We start from the raw sequence: 23,440 nt of genomic DNA, 5'->3' as shown, positions 1-23,440 counted from the left end.
TGCCTAATGTGAATAGAGAAATAACTAAGAGCTCTTCAGAAATTTGCACAATTGCTTTAAAAGGCTACTGGTGGGCTCTTATGTATCCTTCCTTACATAGAGTAAACCCTAACGTAGGGCAAAGACAGCAGTTCTGTTAAAGACCTAGAGTCTATTTCCAGATCATTCAGAATATTTTTGAAGCATATAGTTACGCTGTTTATTATATGTCTGTTGAGCATTTTTTGTTTATATTTTAGTTATTTTTACATTTGTGTACAAATATTCTATCAAGTGTCTGTTATAATCAGAAATAAAAAGAGAAGAAATGAGAGTCTATCAACTTGATATTGAGGAGGACAAACCCAGATAGTGAAAGAAGGCCCTTGGATTATCTTCTTTTATACATAAAAGTTCAAATGAAGGAATCTCGTTACTGAGTCAGCCAACAGGATTCAAAATTACAAAGAGCCAAAACTCAGTTTTGAGACACTCTTCCTGTTTATAGTGAATAAATTCCCAAAATGCAGAGGAATTAGATTGTAAAGAAAGTCTCTACTATCATGTTATTGCTCAACAGCATTTTGGCTAAACTAACTTAACCTTTTCTAGAACTTAGGAACTCTGATGCGGTAACCAACCTGATGGGGACCAAATTACTGTTCTTCATATACAATCAGCTTTATTTTCCATCTTAGAATCACATCTTAGTTCCATTTGGCGGACACGAATGGGCTTCACTGTTTATCTCTTTTACACCAGGCCAGTGGCTCTCCGAGCGTGGTCCCCAGAACTGCAGCATCAGCATCTCCAGGGAACTTGTTAGAAGTGCAGATTCTCGACCTACTGCATCAGAAACCCTAGAGGCGGGGCTGGGGCTGACTGACGCACGCTGAAGTTTGAGCACCACTGCTCTACACCATGGAAACCCCATCATCTGTGTCACTCGAACGTCCCCTACGTTTCACCCAGGGTGGTTGGTCCTAAGGATGTCTCAAACACGTTAGTCCCGCACCCTGACCCACATCCATCACCCCCGTCCCAAATGGCAGAAGCTCAAGACTGTCTCCTTCTTGAGTCTCCCTGGAAATCTCAAAACCGAATTGTCGCTCACAGGCTGCCCACCTCTGCTCCAGCTACCGTGCCCACATCTCTCTAATGATGGAGGTTCTATGGTCCACTGTCACTCCGCACTGACTTTGTGCTCCTGGGATGCCAAGCATCATCAGTCGTCCACTCTTAGCTCCAGGCATAGGCCATGGCCACACCCCTCCCTGAGCCCCACTCTCCTTGGGACCACTGCTATGCCCTTCCCTCCAACAATGACACCCCTGTCTCTTTCTCTGTCTCTCATCGGGGGCCTTGCTGCTGTCATGGGCTATAGGAAACATCTCTCCCCCAGCCAGCCTCCCTCTTTGGTGGGGGAGCCCAGCTGGCCTCCTTTGGCTAAAAGCTATAAGCCTGGTCTCAGAAGCAAAGAGGACTGGCTGAGGGAGAAAAGAGTTAAGGAGACGCTTATTTATTTATTTAAGTATACTCTTCTTGGTGAGGAAGATTGGCCCTGAGCTTATACCTACTGCCAATCTTCCTCCTTTTTTTTCTCCCCAAAGCCCCAGTACATAGCTGTATCTCCTAATTGCAGGTCATTCTAGTTCTTCTAGGTGGGAGGCTGCCACAGCATGGCTTGATGAGGGGTGTGTAGATCCGCACCCAGGATCCGAACCAGTGAACTCTGGGCTGCCAAAGCGGAGCACACAAACTTCACCACTCAGCCAGGAGGCTGGCCCCTACTTTTTATTTTTTTAAGCAGGATTTACAAAGGCTGGTGATTCCTATGAGAACAAAAAGGAGATCCAAGTTTTCTCCAGCACCACACAAAACAGAAATGAAAGGAACATTCTGTCCTGGAAATTGACTAAAGCAGAGTCATTAGGGTTGACAGAAGGCAGCACTGAGCATGTAGGAGCAAATGCGTGTGTGTAAGAGAGGGAGACAGAGAAAGAGGGGAGAGAGAGCACTGAAGTGACTTCTCCATGTCACTGTCAGGCAGGTCAGTTATCCGACGGTTTCCTGCATCTGCTAGCAACGAAAATAAGGTACACAAAGCATGAAAGCATCTGGAGTGTGAAGCATTAAGGACTACCTCATTGCTAGGAGATGTTACAAAGATTTCCTGAAAAACTTTAAATTATGGACAAAAAACAAAAACCAGGTAAGTGGTTCTCCGAGTGAGTACACTCTGTCCTGCCGGCTGGGGGATATTTAGAACCTCTGCCTGCCCCCCACAATACCAGTGGTGGCTCCCGATCATCAAAGCCCTCCATCTCATACATCCAAATATCCTCGAGAAGGAAACAGCACCCACTGAAAATGAGACTCCTGAAATAATCCAGGAGCAAAGAGGAGAAGAACAAGAAGGAGCTGAATTTGAAATAATAATAAGCAGCAAATGTTAAAAACTAGAGATCTTCCGATAAAGGAGATGCCCTAGATTTCACTGTCTGGACAGAGGTGGATAAAGAGCAAAGGTCTGCAAACTTTCTACAAAAAGCCAGAGAGTAACTATTTCAAGCTGTGGGATCCATTCATTCTGTCCACTCTGCCATGTAAAGTGCAAAAGCAGCCACTGAAATAAATGAATGGGCGTGGCCATGCTCCAATAAACTTTATTTACAAAAACAGGTAACAGGCCAGATGGGGCCTGCAGCCTGTGGTCTGCCAACTCCTGGGTACAAGTATAAGTCTGTAGGTGATGCAGGATTGGGCAGCACCAGAATGTGCGTTTCACCTGCTCTTTTCCAGAAACAGGATGATAACCCATATCATAACATTCCTTGCTCAGATACTGCTGTGTCTGCGTGGGAAGGTCTCCCGTTATCCATTCTCCCATATCTTCCTTGCACACTCATTGGAGACTACGCCATTCTCCCCAACACCATGCCCCAATCTTTGAGCCCCTGAGAAAGGGATGTTATAAAATAGATAATCATTCTGCTTCTTCAACAACAGCTGGAGAAAGGCACTGTCTAGAGTTGGCCAGTCCCCTCATCACATGGGTGCTTATACCTGATACCAAGGCCGGACCTCAGTCTTGGGGAAGGCCCAGGATTTAAAGAACATGCCAACAGACTAACCAGGCACCATCTCCCTCCATGGAGTTCCTGCCTCTAAATCCCAAAGTCGTGAGCATGACTCAGCCAGCCCCCCTGCAACACCAGCTGGGGTTACGTCACCTGCACAAGTTCAACATCTGGAAATGTGTACAACGACCCCAGTGGATGGGAGCAGTGCTCAGGGAGCATTTTTCCAAGTTCATGGGGACTGCAAACATGACACTGGGCAGACGGCAAAGCCCTGATGGAAGAGTTATGACCTGACTCCTCACCTCTGCACTTCATCCCCACATCAGCGGATCTCTCCAGAGCAAAGCTCCCAGGTGCCCGTGGATTTGGCCACTCTGAAAGCACACAAGAGAAAATTCCAGAGCTGCAGAGAAAAAACTTTGACAAGCCTCAAAAGTGGTCAGAATTCATTTTCTTTGTAACATTAGGACACAGGATCTAAGGGTCCCAAAGTAAAAGTTCCCTTCCTCATACGGATTTCCTGAGAGCCGGGGGAGGAGCTGAGTGTCCATAAGACAAGCATAAAGCCACGGCATATGTACACACATCTTGCTCAGATGGTTTTCATCAGACTTAAAAGAGAAGCTGTCCTTTTTCTTCTCAAATCTAACAGTGAAGAACCCCCAAGGACATGAAAAGCTCTCAGAATGAATCAACCACAAATGGGAAACACTTACTATCAGGGCCAACTGCGGATGGAGGTGGGGGAAATGCTCTTCCTATGTGTCCAGCGCACAATCAAGAAAAGCATTCCAGGTCAGCTGAGGACCCTGCACCGCCTCCTCCTTGTCTCACGTCCAACCTGATGACTTCCAGAACTAGGATGCAAAAGAGCCTCTGCGTCAGGAAGTGATACCAACCAGAACATTATGAGCCTCTGAAGGACAGGTGTCTGCGCGGTTGGACCTGGACCATAGAAAAGAGAAATTCTCTCTTCTGCTGCCACCAGTGCAGATGGATGGGATCTGAGGATCATTTCCTCAGCAGGCACAAACCCAGGGAAGAGGAACTGGGAAAGGTCATGTCCAAACAAATCTATCAACCCAACTAAGAGAGTCCCAGAATGTGCAGGCGAACACACACCGCCCGCCAGAGGAGGAGAATGCAACCACCAACTTGAAATAGCCAACTGTGAATGGCCCCTGAGAAAGCCCTGGATGGTCAGGTGGTCAGATGGGCCCATGAAGGCAGGAGGCCCCTAGAAAATGTGTACCCCTGGGAGATGGGGAATGTTCTGTATGACTCTTCCAACAAAGAGTGTCTCCTTCCCCCAGAGAAACTAAAACTAAACCAAAACGAGCATTCAATATAAAACAAATGGGAGAGCTTCCGTTTTAGGACTTCTTGACCCTTGGGCCCCCAAAGAGAGAAAGAGAATCCCATTCTATATAAGACAGCTTTATAAGTGCTTAGCACCAGGCTGGGAATTTTTGACAAAGTCAGCTAGAATTTATGATCATATTATTATCTTATTAACAACACTAAGAATACTATTTACGGCTGTCACTGAAGCATGTGTTCCTTCCAGAGATAAAAACTAAGTCACCATCTAAGCAAACCCACTGAGTTACTTAACAAATCACTTTCTAGAAACCATAGCTATTCAAAGTATTCTCTCAAAGTCCAGTACATCCATGTGAAAAAACTTGAAGGGTGTGCTCCTTTTCCCCTCTCATTTCTAATCCAGGAATAAGGGACATAGGTGAGCAATTACTGATGCTAGAAACCAAGGTCCCCAACGTAACTAAAAGGCAACACGCTGCCTTCTTCCAGGTTGCTTTTCTCAGTCTCTTCCACTCCTCCATCACATGAGGAGATGATAAGATTGCCAGTGTCTCTTCTGGTTTTAACATTCTCAGCTTCTACTCCCTTTCCCTCATATTGCTTTCCTTTCAAGGGCCCTGTGACTCCATTTTACTGGCTAGGGACGGGAATTTTGTCTTTTCGAGCTCCTGAGTGATTAGGAGAAAACTGGCCTCTCTCTTGGTTGGTTGTGGCCATGACCCAACAGAATCCTTCTTCATACTGCCTCTTCCACCCTTCTCTCCCATGACTGTTTCTTGGCCACTTCCCAGGTCAAGCTCATCTCTATGGAAAGCCAAGCTCCTAACAGGCCTCCCTGTCATCTAGAACTCCACCAACCACCCGGCTTCCCGATGCTACGCAAGGGATTTCTCTAAAAGGCAGATCACAGACATCATTCTTCTCAACTGAAAGACTTGCAGTGGTTTATCATTTTCTGCTAGTGAAATTCAAGTTCCTTAGTGCTGCCTTTAAAAAGGCCTCCACAGCATGACCCAACTGAACTTTCCCTTTTGCCCTCCCACACAGCCCCTCATAAATCCCACACGCCAGCCCCACAGGACGACTCCTCCTCTGCTATGGAGCCGTGCAGCTTCAGGTTCCCACCATTCCGCTCACGCTGCCTACCCAGCCCTGCATGCCTCCCCCACCTCCATGAGTTTCTCGCCCCCGACTCCCTAATTCTGGCCAAACCTCTACTTACGCTGCAGGATCCGCCTCACGTGCTGTGTGTCCTACAAAGTGATCTTTAATCCCTGGACAATAGTGATCCCCCTGCTCAGGGCCTTCACCCCACTTTGCTTACACTTTGACACAGACTAAGGCTGACGTTTTAAGCACTGATCATCCTGTCTACTTTCTCCAGCAAATTATAAGAGAGTGATCATCCCCAATAGCCCCAGCCCCAGCTCCACTGATGCACAAACAGCAAACAATCAATGGACGCATGCTGAACTCGGAAATGAGGAAATTTAATGAAAACACTGGGGAAGACTAGGGAGTCCAAATGTACCCTCCTCTCCACCACGGAACCTGATCAGACCCAACGGAAAACAGCTGCCTGGAGCACAGTCAAGACTTTCATAGCTATCAACCTGCCCCGGGGATTCGTAGAGATGTTTTCCTTCTATCTGAAATCTAGGCCACCGAACCAAAACATACTACCCTTCTGTTGGTTTGTGAAGCCTAAATATTTTCCCTAATGCTGAGATAAACCTAGGGATTTGTTTAGTACACATCTTACCACAACCCATCACTAATTAAACAGGTAAATCCTACAAACAGACTTAAGTACCTAAGGCGGCCTCAGAGATGGAACGGCAGGGATCTACCGATGCTACTACAACTCAAGGGATACTTTTGGGACACCTTGAAGCAGCCTCTAAAGCCAATCAAATTAACATCTAATATGACCCAAGCAAAAATCCACATTGAAGCTGAATCACCACAAGTCACAGGAACGTTTCAAAAAGCACGGTCTCTAATAGGGATTCTGCCATAATACACAAGAAAGCTCTTGCCATCAAACAGAGACCAGAGGCGTGTGCTCCAGAACACGAGCAGGTCAGTTCATGCCCACAGTGCCCGTGGATGCTCCAGACCCTCGCGGCCACATCCTAGCCACAGGAGTCAAGGATGTGGAGGACACATTCCTGGTGGTTTTCAACAGGATGACGCGGGACAGCCTTACTGACACAGAGACACGATAGAACCCACACATGAGGGAGTGGAGGGGCCCACCATGTGGCTACCAGGGGAGGAGAGCTCCAGGCAGAGACAACAGGCAGGACAAGGGCTTGACGGTGGGAGTTTGCCTGGTATGTATGAGCAACAGGTGCAGTGGAGTGAACGAGAGCAGCAGAAGGGAGGCGGCAGCTCCTGCCAGCCCCGGAAACCACTTTGGTTTGTATGCTGGGGGTTTGAAAAGCATAGAAAGGTTTTGAGCAGAGTGACACTGTCTGACCTAAAAGGGGCCCTCTGGTTACTATTTTGAGACAGATGGTGGGAGGGCAAGACCAAAGCAGAGGGACTGGTTCAGAGAAGGCTCTGTGGCATCCAAACACGGACTAAACAGCTGCTGTCCCGAGTTAGGGTTTGTGCACCAGCTACCAACATGGATTTAACAACACCCAGGGATGTCCACCTCTCCCGCTCCAGCGGCTGCAGACAGAAGCACAGCAGGCCTGGCGAGGGAGCACACGGGACTCAGGATGAAAGGCGAGCCCACTGCAGCTTTTCAGGCCAACTCCACTCCAGAAGCTATTATCCGAAAGTTGAGCAACAGGCTTCATCCAGCTTTAAACACAGGGAGTTAGAGAGGTCACCCCAATGAAAAGGAAACCGAGAACCGAGCTTCCCTGGAAACACAGAGGAAAACACACACCACCAGAGAAGAAAGGTGGCCGGCTAACAGCAACGGCTCAGGACTCTGCCGAGAACTCAGGCTCAAAGAGCGGCCCTCTGGAGACAGCCAGCGGTGAGGCCTCTTAGAACTGGCCCTTCTGTTACTGCAGCTGAAGGAAAGAGAAGGGGGTCAAGGTTACACACTCAGCTGGCTTTGAAGCCCAGCTGTGTCCCAGGCCTCCCGGCCCTGCACTGAGTGGTCTATTCTGGTAATCACAGGCTGAAGGTGCCAGCAAACAGCTCTTCTACACTCCTCCCGCAGTGTTCCCCAGACAAGGCCGGGCACAGCAGCGCTGGCCAGCATCCCAGCATCCTGGGCGGGAGCTCCCACTCTGGAGCCAGCTCAGCCCCGCCCACCTCTGAGACCTTGGTCAAGTAGCTAAACCCCTCTACCTCCTCTTTCCTCCTCTGTCAAATGGAGATTAAAAGAGATCATGCATCAAGGCAGCTGGTCCAAGGACAGCACTCAATGTTGGGGATAATAACTCGATAACAGGGGGTTATCCTTGGGGTCACTTTTGTTAATTCTCCTAACCTATCCACGAAGGCATGAGAAACTTATTTATCGAAAGCAAAGTAAAATGATGCAAATATTCCCTGGTACCAATAAGCCAAAGATGCATCATCATTAGACAATAGCGATAAAAACGGGATGGCGGCACATCTTCTATATTCACGTGCCATTTAAAGAAGGGAAGACCCACCTCAAACTAAATGCCCACCCTCCCCAAGGTCTTGACCCTTCACGAACAGATAAACCTCGTCAGTACTCCCAGGGGAATTGTTAAAATGAGTTTGTTCGGACACTGATATGACAGCACTTAAAACACTCTTTCTGCAATAAAACATTTATTCAGCAATAAAATGCTTTAGAAGGATTTAAAAGTTCACACCCTTTGACTCACTAAATCTATATCTAAAAATTTTAATCTAAAGATATAATAAAAGAGGCAAAGATTTACATTAAAGATGTTCATAAGCCCCACAACTAGAAAAATAAAAACTGGAAAAATGAATATTGAGCCAGAAGAAATGGTTAAATAAACTGTTACATCCTTATAAGAAACAATTTAAAAGAGAGTGACTTTAGGAAAATATCTGTCAGGAGAACCTGAGCTACCTGAGAAACTGGCAAATGGATTAGTACTGGATTAGAGGCATACTCCTGGCTTTGTCATCTAATAATATGTCATGGTACAGAAACAGGCTTTGAAAGGAAGAAAATTCCACAGGGCCAACATGCATGGCCCAGGATGGCCACATCAGCCACTGTACCTGTGGACAGGACCCACGGGCCAGGGCCTCCCACTTTCCTGACCTCCCCCCCACCGCCCCTGGATACCAGTGAACACAGCCTCCCAAAACCTCCAGGAACAGAGTATGGTGAACCAGCTGGCTATTCAGGAAGGCTTACTTAAGGGATATTTTGAAAGAATTTTCCGGCATCCTGTACACAAGTCAATCATCCACCCTAAAGACTCCGAAGATAACTGAATTCAATACAGGTTCTCAGTAAAGCATGCAAGATTGTCCAAAATGAAGCAGTAATTTGAGCTGAAATGACCACCTGACTTGTTTGGTTATTATTGTTATTGTGAGAGGTGCCTTTGACCAAGTGTATACTGCTTAAATCTTTGTTCGACAAAATGGAACTGCCTTCAGAACTGAAAATTCTATGTACAGGATCAAATAGTGTCCCTGAAACTTCAGGGCCACCCGGTTACGTCACCTAACTTGAGAAGGCAAACTTCTTTGGAAGTAGGATCTTTGCAGACAGAATTAAGTTAAGATGAAGTCACACTGGATTAAGATGAGCCGTAAATCCAATGATTGACGACATTATCAGAAGAGGAGAGAACACAGAGAGAAGAAGGTCACGTGACGACAGAGGCAGAGATTGGTTGTTGCAGCTACAAGCCAAGGAACGCTAGGGATTGCCAGGAGCTACCAGAAGCTAAGAAGAGGTAAGGAAGGACACTTCCCTGGCATCTTCAGAAGGAGCGTGGCCCTGCCAACACTTAGATTTTGGACTTCTGGCCTGCAGAAATGTGAGAGAATGAATTTTTGTTGTTTTAAGCCACCAAGTTGGTGGCGATCTGTTACAGCAGCTCTAGAAAATTAATACAATCTACAAGCAGAAGTCCCAAAGCCAAGACAAGATAAACACACAAAGAAGGATTGCCATGGACTGAGTGTTTGCATCCTCTCCAAAATTCATAAGTCAAAGCCCTAAGCCCCAGTGTGATGGTATTTGGAGGTGGGCCCTTCGGGAGGTGGTTAGGTCATGAGTCCTCATGAATGGGATTACTGCCCTTGTAAGAAGAGTCGATCTCTCTCTCTGCCACTTGAGGACACAGCAGAAGACGTCCCTCTACAAATTAGGAAGAGGACTCTCACCAGACACCAAATCTGCCAAGGCCTTAATCTTGGACTTCCAGTCTCCAGAACTGTGAGAAATAAATACGCGTTGTTTACGCCCATCCGGTCTGATATTTTTGTTATAGCAGCTCAAGCTAAGACAGGATTATCAGGAGGAAACTATGCTAAGGACACACATTCCTTTACAGCTCCATCTCAGACTGGGTGTAGAGGGTGGGAGATAGCTATAAAGAAAAGCTGCAAGATGAAAATAATTTTAAGATGTTATTATTAGTTATCTTCTTTCTCAGAGCAGTGGTTCCCAAGCATCAGTGTGCACAAGCATTACCGGGCAAGAGCATTAGAATGCAGATTCCCAAGCCCCCCCATCCCAGACCTTGATGCAATAGATGATGGTGTATTTTTAACAAGTACCCCCATGTTCTGACAAAGCTGGCTTCCTGGTCACACTTAGAAGGACTCTGTTGGGAATTCAACACATACAGGTAATAGAAACGTCCTCCTTGGAGATGCCCATTTACCGACCTCTTCAGGTTGGTCTCTCTCACATCCCTCTCCAGCAACCCCAAAGCACATGACTCCTTCGTGCCTGAGCTTTCACCATCCATGACTGCTGCCAGGAATGTCCCGCACCTCCACCCACGCCCCAGCTTTGCTGGTTACTCCTGTACTCATTAGCCCAGGCCTTACTGACTCAAGGAAATCTCCCTGACTACTTATTGATCACTTGCTCATTCGTTCACCATCTCTTTTTGCTACTAAGAGAGACAAGCTCCACAGAATTGATATTCTTCTAGGTAAAAACACAATAAACACATACGTAGGGGCTAGGAGCTGGACTCTGGAGCCAGACTGCCTGGCCTCAAATCCCAGAACAAGCTAAGCTGCTCAACCTTCCATGAGGCTGTTGCCAGGATTCAGTGAGTCAATACATGTAAGAGTGCAATAAGAGGCCATTATTACTAAACAAACAAGATAATTTCAAGTTCCAACACGTACGATAATAAAGAGGGTACCATGATAGAGTAACTTGGTGCTCCATCATGGCGAGGATTATTTAGAGCAGACTTTGAAAGAGCTGTGTCATGAGGCTCGGTCAGTCTCAAGGATCCAACACTGCTACTTAAGTTTCCAGATGACAGAGTCTCAGGTGTCAGAGAGCCATTCCCCAGCACTTCTGCATGCAACACGCCCTTTGGCATGGACCTGGAAAATCTCTTCATAAAGACTCGGACAAGACAGTCCTTCAAGCTGCTCCTAGAGCATGGGGCTGACAAAAGAAGGCATGCCAAGAGAGGAAGAACAAGGCAGATGCTTCTGGTGGCTGTGACCAACCACGATCACATACATTCGATGCCATCCTTTGGGAATCCATAGAAATTCCGAGGGAGGCATTGCAAGTGAACAAGAGTTCCACAGACCCAGATAGGAGCAAGGATGGGAACTTTAATTATCAATGTCAGTCCAACTTCATCGAACCCAGATGCTGGCAAGGCCTGCTGACATTTGAACTCTAAGCCTGCAACTCTGTACCACTTCTCTGATCACACTGTGAACAACTCGAGGGTGGGAATGCATCTATCTTTGAATGCACACAGCCTAGAGCTAGGGCCATGCAACAAATGTAGTGTTGGATGAATAAATGAATGAATCTACAAATTGTCGTGAGTAATAATGCATCAAACACAACACGATGGTCAGATTGCGTTGCAATGGTCATGGCTGGATCTTGCACAACACAACATTTTTGAGCATCTTGCAGAATCCTAGATACCCAGGTGGGTGATACGTGATGAAATAGGCCCTGAAACCACGATGGGCTTGGTCCACAGTCTCACATCTATTTACCCAGCTATACAGCATGACAGTGAATACCCATAAATGGCAGTTCATAGCACCCCTTTCCACCCATAAGTTTGGGCCCAGAAAAACTTTATACCATGGCGCTGCTAGCACCATTCAACTTCTTTCTGCCTGTCTCCCAACTTCTTGCGTTTCTATTCTCAGCGGATCTAAAAGAACTGGCTGCTCCTTAACTGCTTAAAAAAGCTCCGATGGCTTTTGACACTCCAGAGGACAGCTCCCTCCAGAAGATTCTGGCACCCTCCAGAAGGGCTTCTAGAGGATACGTCACCTTCACTCCCACTCGTGGTGAGTCACGGTTAGAAGGGGAATGCACTGACCCCCTCAAATGGGGGTGAGGGTACTCAGAATTAAAGGTTGAAAATCTGAGCTCTCTAGGACAAAGCTTATAACCTTTGCTTTAAGATACTTCACACACTGGAAGCAATCTGCCCTTCCAGCCTCCTTCCTGTAGCTATTCCCCACGCTGGGGCCACAAGAGGTTCCTTGACGGCCCATCCCCAGTGAACGCACTGAGTACCTTTACACTTCTGCTCTGACCTCTACTCAGAAGTCCGTTTCCCTCCATGCATATAGTGGCTTCCTAAAGAAATTTTACTCTCCTTTCAAAATCCCAGCCAAGCATCCTCATCGCTCCCTAAAGATTCGCTTGAATGCTCCAGGATCACTCTGGACCAGCACCCAGCATAGATGGCTGTCTGCCCTGTGACAAGGCGAGCTCCTCAAGGACACAGACCAAGTCTCACTCTTTACCACGTCATCATCGCCTAACAGAGTCACTTAATGAACACTGATTGAAGGGACGTCCCAATGAGATCTGTGGACGGCACCATCTTGAAGACGTGAGCATTAAGTCAGAGCAGCCTCCCCTCGCCTTCCACCTGTTATACACTTTCAGAGTATCCGAGCTTCCTCCATTACAGAAATTAGCACTTGGTGATTAATATCTGTGTAATAATTCACTTAATGTCTATCTTCCCCACAAGACTGAGGGCTCTTTGCAGCTGGGGGTCACAACTGCTATAACTCTAGGCCCCTGCATCTGGCTGATGGCATTACGAATGGTCAGATGATGATAAACGGATCCCTCGCATGTGAAATCAGTTGACACCCTAGAAAGTTATACACGAACCTTGAAAACATTATGCTGAGGGAAAGAAGCCAGTCATAAAAGACCACATATTTTATGATCCCATTTATATGAAACATCCAGAATAGGCAAATCTATAGAGACAAAAAGTAGATTAGTGATTCTCTAGGGTTGAGGGAGAGGTTTGGAAGGAAACAGGAAGTGACTGCTGAGGGCCACAAGGTTTCTTTTCATGGTGATGAAATGTTCTGAAATAGATTGTGGTGACAATTGTGTAACCTTGAGAATATCCTGGAGACCAGTGGATGTACTTTACATGGGTGAATTGTATGGTGTGTGCATTATATCTCAATAAAACTGCTTTTAAAAATTGTAGAAGTTCTGCTGTTATGAATATTTGAAAGTTAAGTCTGCTCAAGAAGGGTAAATAGTATCAGTAGGAGAAATCATGGAAATCTTTTAGAAGGCACTTGATTTTCTTTTTTTCTTTTTTCACAAACACAGGTTTGATTTCATTCAGCATAATATAAGTAGAGCTAAAGGAATGCATGAGGGCCCGGCTGGTGGCACAGCAGTTAAGTTCACACGTTCTGCTTTAGTGGCCCGGGGTTCGCTGGTTTGGATCCTGGGAGCGGACGTATGCACCATTTGTCAAGCCATGTTGTGGTAGGCATCCCACATACAAAGTAGAGGAAGACGGGCACAGATGTTAGCTCAGAGCCGGTCCTCCTCAGCAAAAATAGAAGAGGATTGGTGGTGGATGTTAGCTCAGAGCTAATCTTCCTCAAGAAAAAAAAAAAACAGAATGCATGAGACATTCTGAGATTTCTTATTTTTAAAGTATTGATTGGATACTGAGATACAGAAGTTCAGTGATTTGTCTAAGATCTCAGGCAATTTATGGTAGCTCAACTATTGCAGCATTATTCACAAAAACCAAAACATGGAAGCAACCCAAGTGTCCACCAACAGATTAAATGGATAAACAAAATGTGGTATATCCATACAATGGCCATTACAATAAGTGAAAGAAGCCAGACACAAAAGGACACACACTATAGGATTGCACTTATTTGAGGGACCTAGAGTAGTAGTGAAATCTATAGAGATGGGAAGTAGAACTGCGTTCCAGGGGCCGGGGGAGGGAGGAATGGGGAGTTAGGGTTTAACGGGTACAGAGTTTCAGTTTTGAAAGATACAAGGAGTTCTGCAGATTGGTTGCACAACAATGTAAATGTACATAACACTACCAAAATGTGCACTTAGAAATGGTTAAGATGGTGAATTTTAGAGACCTGCCCAGTGGTGTAATGGTTAAGTTTATGCACTCCGCTTCAGCAGCCCAGGGTTCACAGGTCCAGATCCTGGGCACGGACCTACACAGCGCTCATGAAGCCATGCTGTGGCAGCGTCCCACATACAAAATAGAGGAAAATTGGCACAGATGTTAGCTCAGGGCCAATCTTCCTCACCAAAATAAATAAAAAATAAGATGGTGAATTTTATATTCTGTATATTTTACTACAATTAAAAATAAATTTTTAAAAAAAAGATCCAATCTCAAATCTCCTAACTCCTGTCCCAGCCACACCCTCCAGAGCAGCCCTCCCAGACGCAGAAGAATGCCCAGATAAACAGTAGAACAGCCTCCACTTGGTCAGATTTCACTAATGGAGAAATCAGAGGGACTGAAGTCACTGCTTCCAAGGAATTTCAGGAATTTTCAAAAACATCAGCAAGACCAATCAGTACACAGATCAATAAAATGGAGGCCACTGCGCAGGCCTGAGTCTTCCCAGAACAAAGCCCCGCCAGGAAGTAAGCGGGAGGCTGTGAAAGATAGCGGGTGATGGGTGCGGAACAGGTCAGACAGCTTCGTCCAGGACAGAACTTCTCAGACTCATCTGAGCATAGAAATCAACCAGGGATCTTGCAAAAACACAGATTCTGGTTCACCGAGCAGAGGCCTGAGACTCTGCAGTTCTACCAAGCTCCCAGATGATGCTGGCATGCTGCTGGTCCCAGGGACCACTCTTTGACCCTTGGAGTAGGCAGAGTAGAGATGAAACTGTGCACCATATTTCTCTCCTAAATGAAAAGCTATCTTTACGGGCTTGGGGCTCCATGGGCTCATTCCATTTCCAGTAGAACTAAGCACACAACCACAAGCCAGTATATTTCAGCTCATTTTAGTCTGAGTCAGAAAACACATATTCAAATTTGATGGTTTATGAAAGTGTAAGTTTGATTTACATTAAAACTGGGTCAGTAGGTTGGCTGCTTGATCCGGGGATGGAGGAGGCAGAAGAAACCAACTGTGGTCCATTCTTTAAAGGGAATATTAAATATGACTTAAAACTCAGAAGTTGGTGGAATTTGGTCTAATATCTGATTGATAAACTCATTGAAGTCCCTTGGGAAACCATACTGGCAAAAACCAAAACACAGAGTGAGCCCAAACATTCTGTTCTACATAGAGTCATAGATGACATGTTTTTTTTTAACTTTAACTTGGTTTTCATGAAGTTTTGGTTTTCACGCCAGTTCCTATTGAAAATTAACTAGGAAGAAAAGTCATCTGAACAGTAAGAAAAGGAGGTTTGTTGTGGCTGCAGCCTGCAATCAACAGTAAACACATTACAGAGCAAAAGACGAGCCCCAAGAGAAACGAAAATGACAGAGTATGTTTTTAGGATTAGAGGTGACCAAGTAAAATTAAAAGTACTCTTGTAGAGAGAAAAACAACCGTTTAAAAAGAGAAAGCAAATCATCACTTCCTTGCAATCAAAAACTACCCCAAAATACTTTATAGAAACTGAGTGTGGCTACAGAGAACTTTTTGCAACTTTGCACCAAATGAGGGTGTAACCTTCTCAGCAGTTGCTAATACCCCTTCCTGCAGCTGTCATCTAATTAGACCTCTGGTTTTATTGCTATTACAATTAGCAAGACCCTGAAATAGGAAAAAGTGGTTTTACCTCTTACTCATAACATCCATTAAGTGATTCTCTCAAGGTTCAAAGCATAGCCCTTCCACTGGTCGTTACTTGTTGCAAAGTCAATATAATTTAAAAAAAAAAAAAAAAAAAAAACCTTTGCCTTAAAGGATGGGAATAAACAATTCAAATGGAAAGCTCAATATGTTAAAGGAGAGAATACAGCACTCAGTGCTAGCCAGGGGCAGGAAGATAAGACTATTCATACTGTACCCTGGTGGTATCGCTGATATGACCTTTTTTGTGTAAAGTAAATTGGCGACACATAAAGACTTTAAAAAGTGTTTAGACTCTGACGCAATAATTCCTCTTCGGAGGATCCATCCTAAGGAAATTATTCAAAATTTAGGAAAAGCACTCTACGGAAATAGAGATATCCACTGCAGTATTTCCTAACAATAGAATAAAAATTAGAGATGAGCGCTAGGGGTTTTGGACCCTGTCATTGTAGCTAAGTGGGAACTACATTTCCCAGAATTCCCTCTCCTGGACCATATTGGATCATGGTCGGCCATGAAAGGAGTTTGTCCAGGATTTGAAAGCACAAGTGGAGCAGTCGGTGGAGTCAGGTTGGTGAGCTCTGTATGGGGCAGCAGCGGGGCCATAGCCCCTTCAGCTCCTGAGCTAGGCACCTGTGCAGCTCCAAGGGCAAGGGCATGGGCATGGGGTCTTCTGCAAATCACCCAAAGCCATGAGCTGGGAGGTGGTGAGAGACAGACGTGGGCTTCGTTGTATCCTAGCTCCCTCAGATCACCTGAAGCTTTTCTTCCTGACTGCATGTCCAGTCAGAGGCAGAGACAACAGCCTTCCACAGAGTTCTTCCAGCTCCCCTAAGTGCACAGGGTCACATGCCCATGATTAATTCCTCTTCCACATCCCTCACTGTGATGGTTAATTTTACACGTCAACGTGACTGGGCTGAGCAATGCCTAGACAGCTGGTAAAACTTTATTTCTGAGTGTGTCTGTGAGGGTGTCTCTGAAATGGATTAGCGTTTGCATGGGTAGACTGAGCAAGGAAGATCATCCTCACCAACGCGGTGGGCATCATCCAATCCAATGAGGGCCTGAATAGAACAAAAAGACAGAGGAAGAGCAAATCCTCTCTCTCTGTTCGAGCTGGGACATCCATCTACTCCTGCCCTCAGACATAGGTGCTGCTGGTTCTCAGGCGTTCGGATTCAGACTGAATTACAACACCAGCTTTTCTGGTTCTCCAGCTTGCAGATAAGAGGCAGATAATGGGTCTACTTGGGCTCCATAATCGTGTGTTTATGGATGTATACGGATATATATATCCTATCGGTTCTCCTTCTCTGGAGAACCCTGACTAATACACTCACCAAACCCTAGCTGATGTTTAACCATGCATGCAAATGACAGTTAAGTAAACCCCAGTACAGCATACCATGAAACATTAAACACTTGTTAAAACAGATGTTTACAAAGTATTTAGGGACATTTGCAACACAACCATTTTTCCCATTGAATGGGAGAAAATATTAAGCTAGAATTTAAATTTATTTATTATGCACACTATATAACAAACAAAAATGAGACAGAGAAAAAGACTGCATCAAAGCACAACTGAAAGGTAAATAATAGTTCAATCTAGGTTGAACTAGGAATTAGCTCTTGTTTCTTTCTTCTACTATTTTCTAATTTTACAATTTTCTATATATTTTATGAATTTTTTTTAGAATTAAAATTCTTTAAGATTATGCCAAGAAGCAAAAGATCCAAAATACACAAAATAATATTGAAGGAGAAGAAAAAGGTGGAGGACTGATACCACCCAACTTCAAGATTTGCTATAAGACTGCAGTGATGAAGAGAGTGTGGCAAAAGAATAGACAAATAGATTAATGGGATAGGACAGAAAGCCCAGAAACAGATCTGCATAAATATAGTGAACTGATCTTTGACAAAGGAGCCATGGCAACACAATGGAGAAAATACAATCTTTCCAACAAATGGTGCCGAAGCAACTGGACATTCATGTGCAACAAGAAAGACGACAGACTCAGACCTTACACCCTTCACAAAAATTAACTCAAAATGGATCACAGACTTAAATATAAAATGCAAAGCTATAAAACAATAAAAGTGGAAAACAAAACTACAGGGTGGGCCCCAGTGGCCTAGTGGTTAAGTTCGCACACTCCACTTCAGTGGCCCAGGATTTCACCGGTTCAGATCCTGGGCGTGGACCTAGCATCGCTCATCAAGCCATGCTGAAGTGGCGTCCCACACAGCACAACCACAGGCACTCACAACTAGAATACACAACTATGTACTGGGGGGAGTTTGGGGAGAAGAAGAAAGAAGGAAAAAAGATTGGCAACAGTTGTTAGCTCAGGTGCCAATCTTTCAAAAAAAGAAAAATAGACCTTATTTTTTGGGCATATTCAACAGAATTGTAAATCTGATATTATTTCACTTTATTGCTAAAAAACCATTCAGTTATTTTCCAGGAGAAAAGCCAAACTTCTCGGCATCATCTGGCCACTGATCTTGCCAGCTTAGCTCATCTTATGACCCTGACATAAAAATAATAGTAATAATAACAACATAATGACAATAATAAAAATTGTGATCCCCAGAGGTGACCAAGCCCTCTGATTGCTCTGTACTTTCATATGTGATTCTCTCGGCCTGAAATACTCTCCTTCTTGCCCTTATTCATCTGAAGGCCACCCACTCACCAATTAAAACTTGAACTTCATTCGTCTGAAGACCTACCCGACTCCCCACTGCCATCAACTTCATCTTCCCAAATACTCCTCAGTACACTCAACACTGTCGTTCAGCCACTCTGACTAGACTGTATCAAATGATTTTCTCTCTCCACTTGGAGGCCTTGTTAAAACTCATCCTGCTGGGCTCCACCCCCAGAGCTCTGATTCAGTAGGTCTAGGGTGGGGCCTGACAACATGCATTTCTAACAAGTTCCCAGACGATGCTGATGCTGCTGGTCTGGGGACCACACTGTGAGAACAGCTGAGCATCACTATGAGACCCTGGAAGGTGAGGACTATATCTTATTCATCAATGCATCCCAAAGCCTCAAGAACAGTGCCTGGCACTTAGCAGGTGCCCAGGATTGGTGAGAGACATGTTTGTTTAGTTTACTATTTTAAATAAATAAAATCCTTTCCAATAACCACACACGCAGCTAACATCACTAGAATGCAACATAACATGATGTGCAGAGTTACATGGACCCTGACGACTATTTGCTTGATCACACCTTTGTGAAATCTAGAAACCTTAATAAACAGGGGGTGAAAATATCAAAAATCCAAGATTCTCTTTTTTTGGTACACACTCTTTGTGAAAAGCTCTGCACATTTTACAAACACATTGTACTTTCTATGTTGTTCCAGGCAAAGGGAAATACAGCCAGAAACAGGAGGAGATGGACAGAGGGTATTCTTTTGCTCCTAACTTCTCAATGGTTAAAGCCTAGATCATTTCCCCAAATGCCCTTCTATAATTCTTTACTCTGTCCCCTCTCCTCTACCTGCACAATTATATGGTGGACTGGCCGTGCTAAACCCAGGAGTGGTACCTTCCTGGTAACAGTGACCATCTCCTTCCCAGACACACCAGCAAGCCACTTTGTGAGAAAGCTCTAGGAATCTAGACAAGAGACGAAGCAATTCCACTTGTAAAGGCTGGGAGGATGTGCCAACATGCATGATTTGGGAGGGGACGGCATAGGGAGAAAGATTTCCCAGGGAAACAGTAGCAGCAAACACCCCGAGGTGTTAAAATATACAGCACGTCGCAGCAACATCAAGCCATCTGCCCTACAGCTGAAAGGTAACGTGTGATGGAGGTAGCACTGGAAATAACCTGGAATCAGACTGTGGAAGGTCTTAAATACCATGTCACAAAGAGGGGACTACAATCTGTATACAGTAACTCCTGTCAAAGGGGAGTGACAATGATCAGACTTACATGTTGGAAAAACAAGTCTGGCGGCTGAATGAATGATACGGAGGCGGCGGGGGAGATGTGCCCTGCTTTACTGATAATCAAAGATGCCAAGTGAAACTGCAAAAGAAATACGAAACAAACTAAAATTTATATAAGTCTATCTTCATCCAACATTGAAGCAAAGGCTTTTTATTTGCTCTTTTCATTCTGCCTCACCTCATTTCAAAAATGGCTTAAGGTAGATAAATAAGCCACTGAAACAATAAGTACTAAAGAAATTGAAAGCTAGACCTTTTGAGAACAGGAGAGTCAGGCAAGTCTTCCTAGATTTGATCTTGGCCTTTAAAAGATAAGAAAGACTTCTTCAGGATGAACGATGCCATTTCCAGTTATTGGTATCTTTAGGGACTTTGCAGAAGAGCTAAATTTACTTTGCTCTTTAAAAGCCAAAATCTTCTGAAATTCCACTTAATCCCAAGTTAACAACATTCAGGTGATTAGATTGAGCAAACCGGGTACAAAAAGAAGAAGAGGAATACATCAGTTACGCTATCTGCGAACACCACCTCTGAAAACAGATCGAGTAATCCGATTTCTACTTCAACTGCAATTATGTTTTACAGTCCGTATTTTTAGTCCAAAGAGACGGCAATTTTCTACCAAACTTTAGAAACTCAAGCTTTTCTCTTAGAACGATTTCTCGACATATGAAGAAGCAGCAAATTAAAAAAGGAATTGATCCCCTGATGGCTGAGAGGAGAGGTTTTAATTATGCTTTAAGATAAGGGTGATAATTGATTTATACTCTGATACATGTTAACTCCAAGATCATACACAAAAACAAAATAATTATCAAAGACAGTCATGGAACATGCTATTCCACATATGTAAGTTTACCATGTACCTAAAGCTTAACATTTTTAAATGTTCAAATATTGATTTTTAATTTCTTAAAATCTATTTTGAAAGGGAAAGAAAGTATTGTTGAATACATTTCAGAACTTTCACAACCAGCCAAAATAAAATAACAGGGGCCAGATTTAAACACCCACCTGAAACAATTTTTTAAAAAGGACAGAGCCAGCCCTTATGGCTTAGTGGTTAAAGTTCGGCACGCTCGGCTTCGGGGGCCCGGGATCGGTTCCTGGGCATGGAAGCACACCACTTGTCTGTCAGTAGCCATGCTGTAGCAGTTCACACAGAAGAACTAGAAGGACCTATAACTAGAATATACAACAATGTACTGGGGCTTTGGGGAGGGAAAAAAAAAAGAGGAAGATTGGCAACAGGTGTTAACTCAGGGCAAATCTTTCCCAGCAAAAAAAAAAAGGAAAGAATATATGAGACAATGGTTCTCAGACATTGGATAACAGGAGCAGAGGACAGTGACCTCAAACAGACTAGAAACAAATGAGGTGAAGCCTTCAATTGCCAGGAGAGGAACCCAGGCAGGGCCCCAAGGTCTCCCAGAGTGGAGGAGACAGAGCTAAAATAGATTACACGCCACCTCGTCATTTGAAACGAAGATACCAGAGTTTCCTGAACACAAAATCATTTGTTTCTTGATGACAATGGTCACCTGTTATTATATTATGCTCTAATACCTTGAAGACCGCATTTAGGTGCTGAAAAGTTTTCTTCTCAACACTGTTAAACTCTTGAAATTCAGGCCTGATCTTATAATGAGTTTTGATTTCCTCTCTTCCCAACAGGTTGTCACCACCCCTAACATCAACCGTCAGATGATACGCTTTCATCGCAGTTATAGTTCATTGCGTCTTCCATTCTTCCAAGTCCCAAAGTCCAGAGCACTGGGGCATGGTAGGGAAAGGCTCTGTGCAAGACCCGCGGTGACTCTCCAGAACAAAGCCAAAAGCACTGGTGCCAGAACTGTGTGGCATCTGTGTTAACAGCTTGACCTTTGGGATGCTCTGGGTTCCTCTAGAGAGTAGAGTTTGTCAGACAAGTGACCTCTGGCCTGGCACACAGTAGGCACGCAATGAATAACTACCAAATTCATTCATTAATTAGTGAATGAATAAAGCATTATGGTTAAAAGTCTCAGGCAACATATATCTTCTTTCCTAAATTCAAAATCTATTTATGCGTAGATCTACCTAAACAGACCAGTTGGATGCCCTTCAATCCTGAGAAGATTAATTCTTCGCTTCCTCTCTACGAGCAATCTCCAAGGTTCGCACCAAGAATGTCGTCAGGGCAACTGGCCACCCCTCTGCCTGTATTAAACATGTTTGTAGAGGAACAATGGAATCCACGTTCCACAATGGCCACCTCAGACTTCAAACAGTCTTAATGTCTTTAAAACCAACATCCAACTTCATTCAAGTCAGCTTTGAAAGGCTCTTAGTCCTGGAGCTTAAAACAACAAGGTAACACAATAAGGTAAAAAGGGTTTCTTTGATGGACCCAGGAATGTCAAGTTACTCTAAAGACATGAGACCACGAAATGCCTTGTCAATTCACATAAACAAGACTTTAATTAGTAATTCAGGGGAAAGGATCGATCTAATTGTCATATAAAAAGGACCAGTGGAGAAAAAGCCCGGGGTGACTCACACTTCTACACGGAGCATCATAATGACTCCATAAAAAAGCGTAATGATGACTTCTGCTCACATAGCAACTCACAGATTATGTGACAGAACTAACCCCATTCAACTCCCATTCACAGTTCAGGCAGCATTAAGAAAAACTGGCCTGGTGTTCCTCAGGCCTTCTTTGCCTCATAAACTCTTACTCTGCCACCAAGACCCTCCTCACATGCCACCTCCTGGGTGAAACCTTCCTTCACATCTGTAAAGAAACTTGGCCATTCTGCCCTCTATTGTCCCACAGAACTTTATCCCCATCCCTACACTAGCACTCGCTCTACTATGGTGGAACGTATCTACTCATCTATCGTCCTCCAAAGTGTCCAGCACTGTTGCTGGCCCATAGCAGCCACTTGACAAACAAATGATCCTTGGCCCCAAAGGATGAATTCATTTATTTTAAACATAGAAACTTCACTGTAGCTAACTCTAAAATATTTGCATTTTTCTCCTCTCAAAAGCAATCTATCTTCATGAAAGAAAATTTGGAAAATACATTAAAGTACAATCAGGCATCGCTTAACAACAGGGATAGATCCTACAATTATGTGATATGGATATTCCACAGTTTATTTAACCATTTCTCTGTTTTGGGACAATTAGATTGCTTCCAATAGCTCAGAATGGACATGACGTGGCTAGATCTTGGTTCAAATCTCAGATTGCTTCATTAATGGACAATCAACCTTTTGGCAGTGGAAGATGAAGAGGCTTATGAATGTAGCAGCTACCGTCATCAGCTACTCTTTACTAACTCCCTTAAGCTCCAGACAACACAAAGGTCCAAGAAGTGACCATGTTACAGGGTCACACAAACGTATTCACAATTTTCTCCAAGAGCTGACACTCTATGCTGTGTTTCTCAAACAGGGCACTGGAGAGAGGTAACAGATCTGTGTACGGACCTACCTTAAGCTAACGTGTTGAGCTATAACCCCTTTCTCACCCTTTTTCCCAGATATCCTGGTCTCTCTCCAAAGTCCTCTTCCGCATCTTACCTCTTACTCCTTACTAACTCTTAAGAAACCCTCCAAAAATCAAATCAGTTTCATAACCTTGGCACGATTGGCATTTTCAGCTGGATAATTCTTTGTCTGGGTGGAGGGGGGTGGTTCGTACATTGTAGGATGTGTGGCAGCATCCTTGGCCTCCACTCACTAGATGCCAGCAGCAAACCCCTCAAACTCACAACCAAAACTACCTCCAGCCATCGCCAAGTGTCTCCTGGAGGGCAAATTCATCCCCAGTTGAG

The 23,440-nt window shown here is 44.5% G+C and overlaps 1 protein-coding gene across 1 annotated transcript in view; it reads right to left on the bottom strand.

Annotated features, from left to right (window-relative positions):
• The window catches only part of LOC124234372 (rho guanine nucleotide exchange factor TIAM1), a 277,654-nt gene that overhangs the window by 234,148 nt on the left and 20,066 nt on the right, over window positions 1-23,440 (bottom strand). The window lies entirely within an intron of this gene.

This window comes from Equus quagga, unplaced genomic scaffold, assembly GCF_021613505.1.
Source record: "Equus quagga isolate Etosha38 unplaced genomic scaffold, UCLA_HA_Equagga_1.0 73442_RagTag, whole genome shotgun sequence".
Taxonomy (NCBI): Eukaryota; Metazoa; Chordata; class Mammalia; order Perissodactyla; family Equidae; genus Equus; species Equus quagga.
Note: the sequence above shows the minus strand (reverse complement) of the source record. Positions and strands in the feature narration are given on the sequence as shown.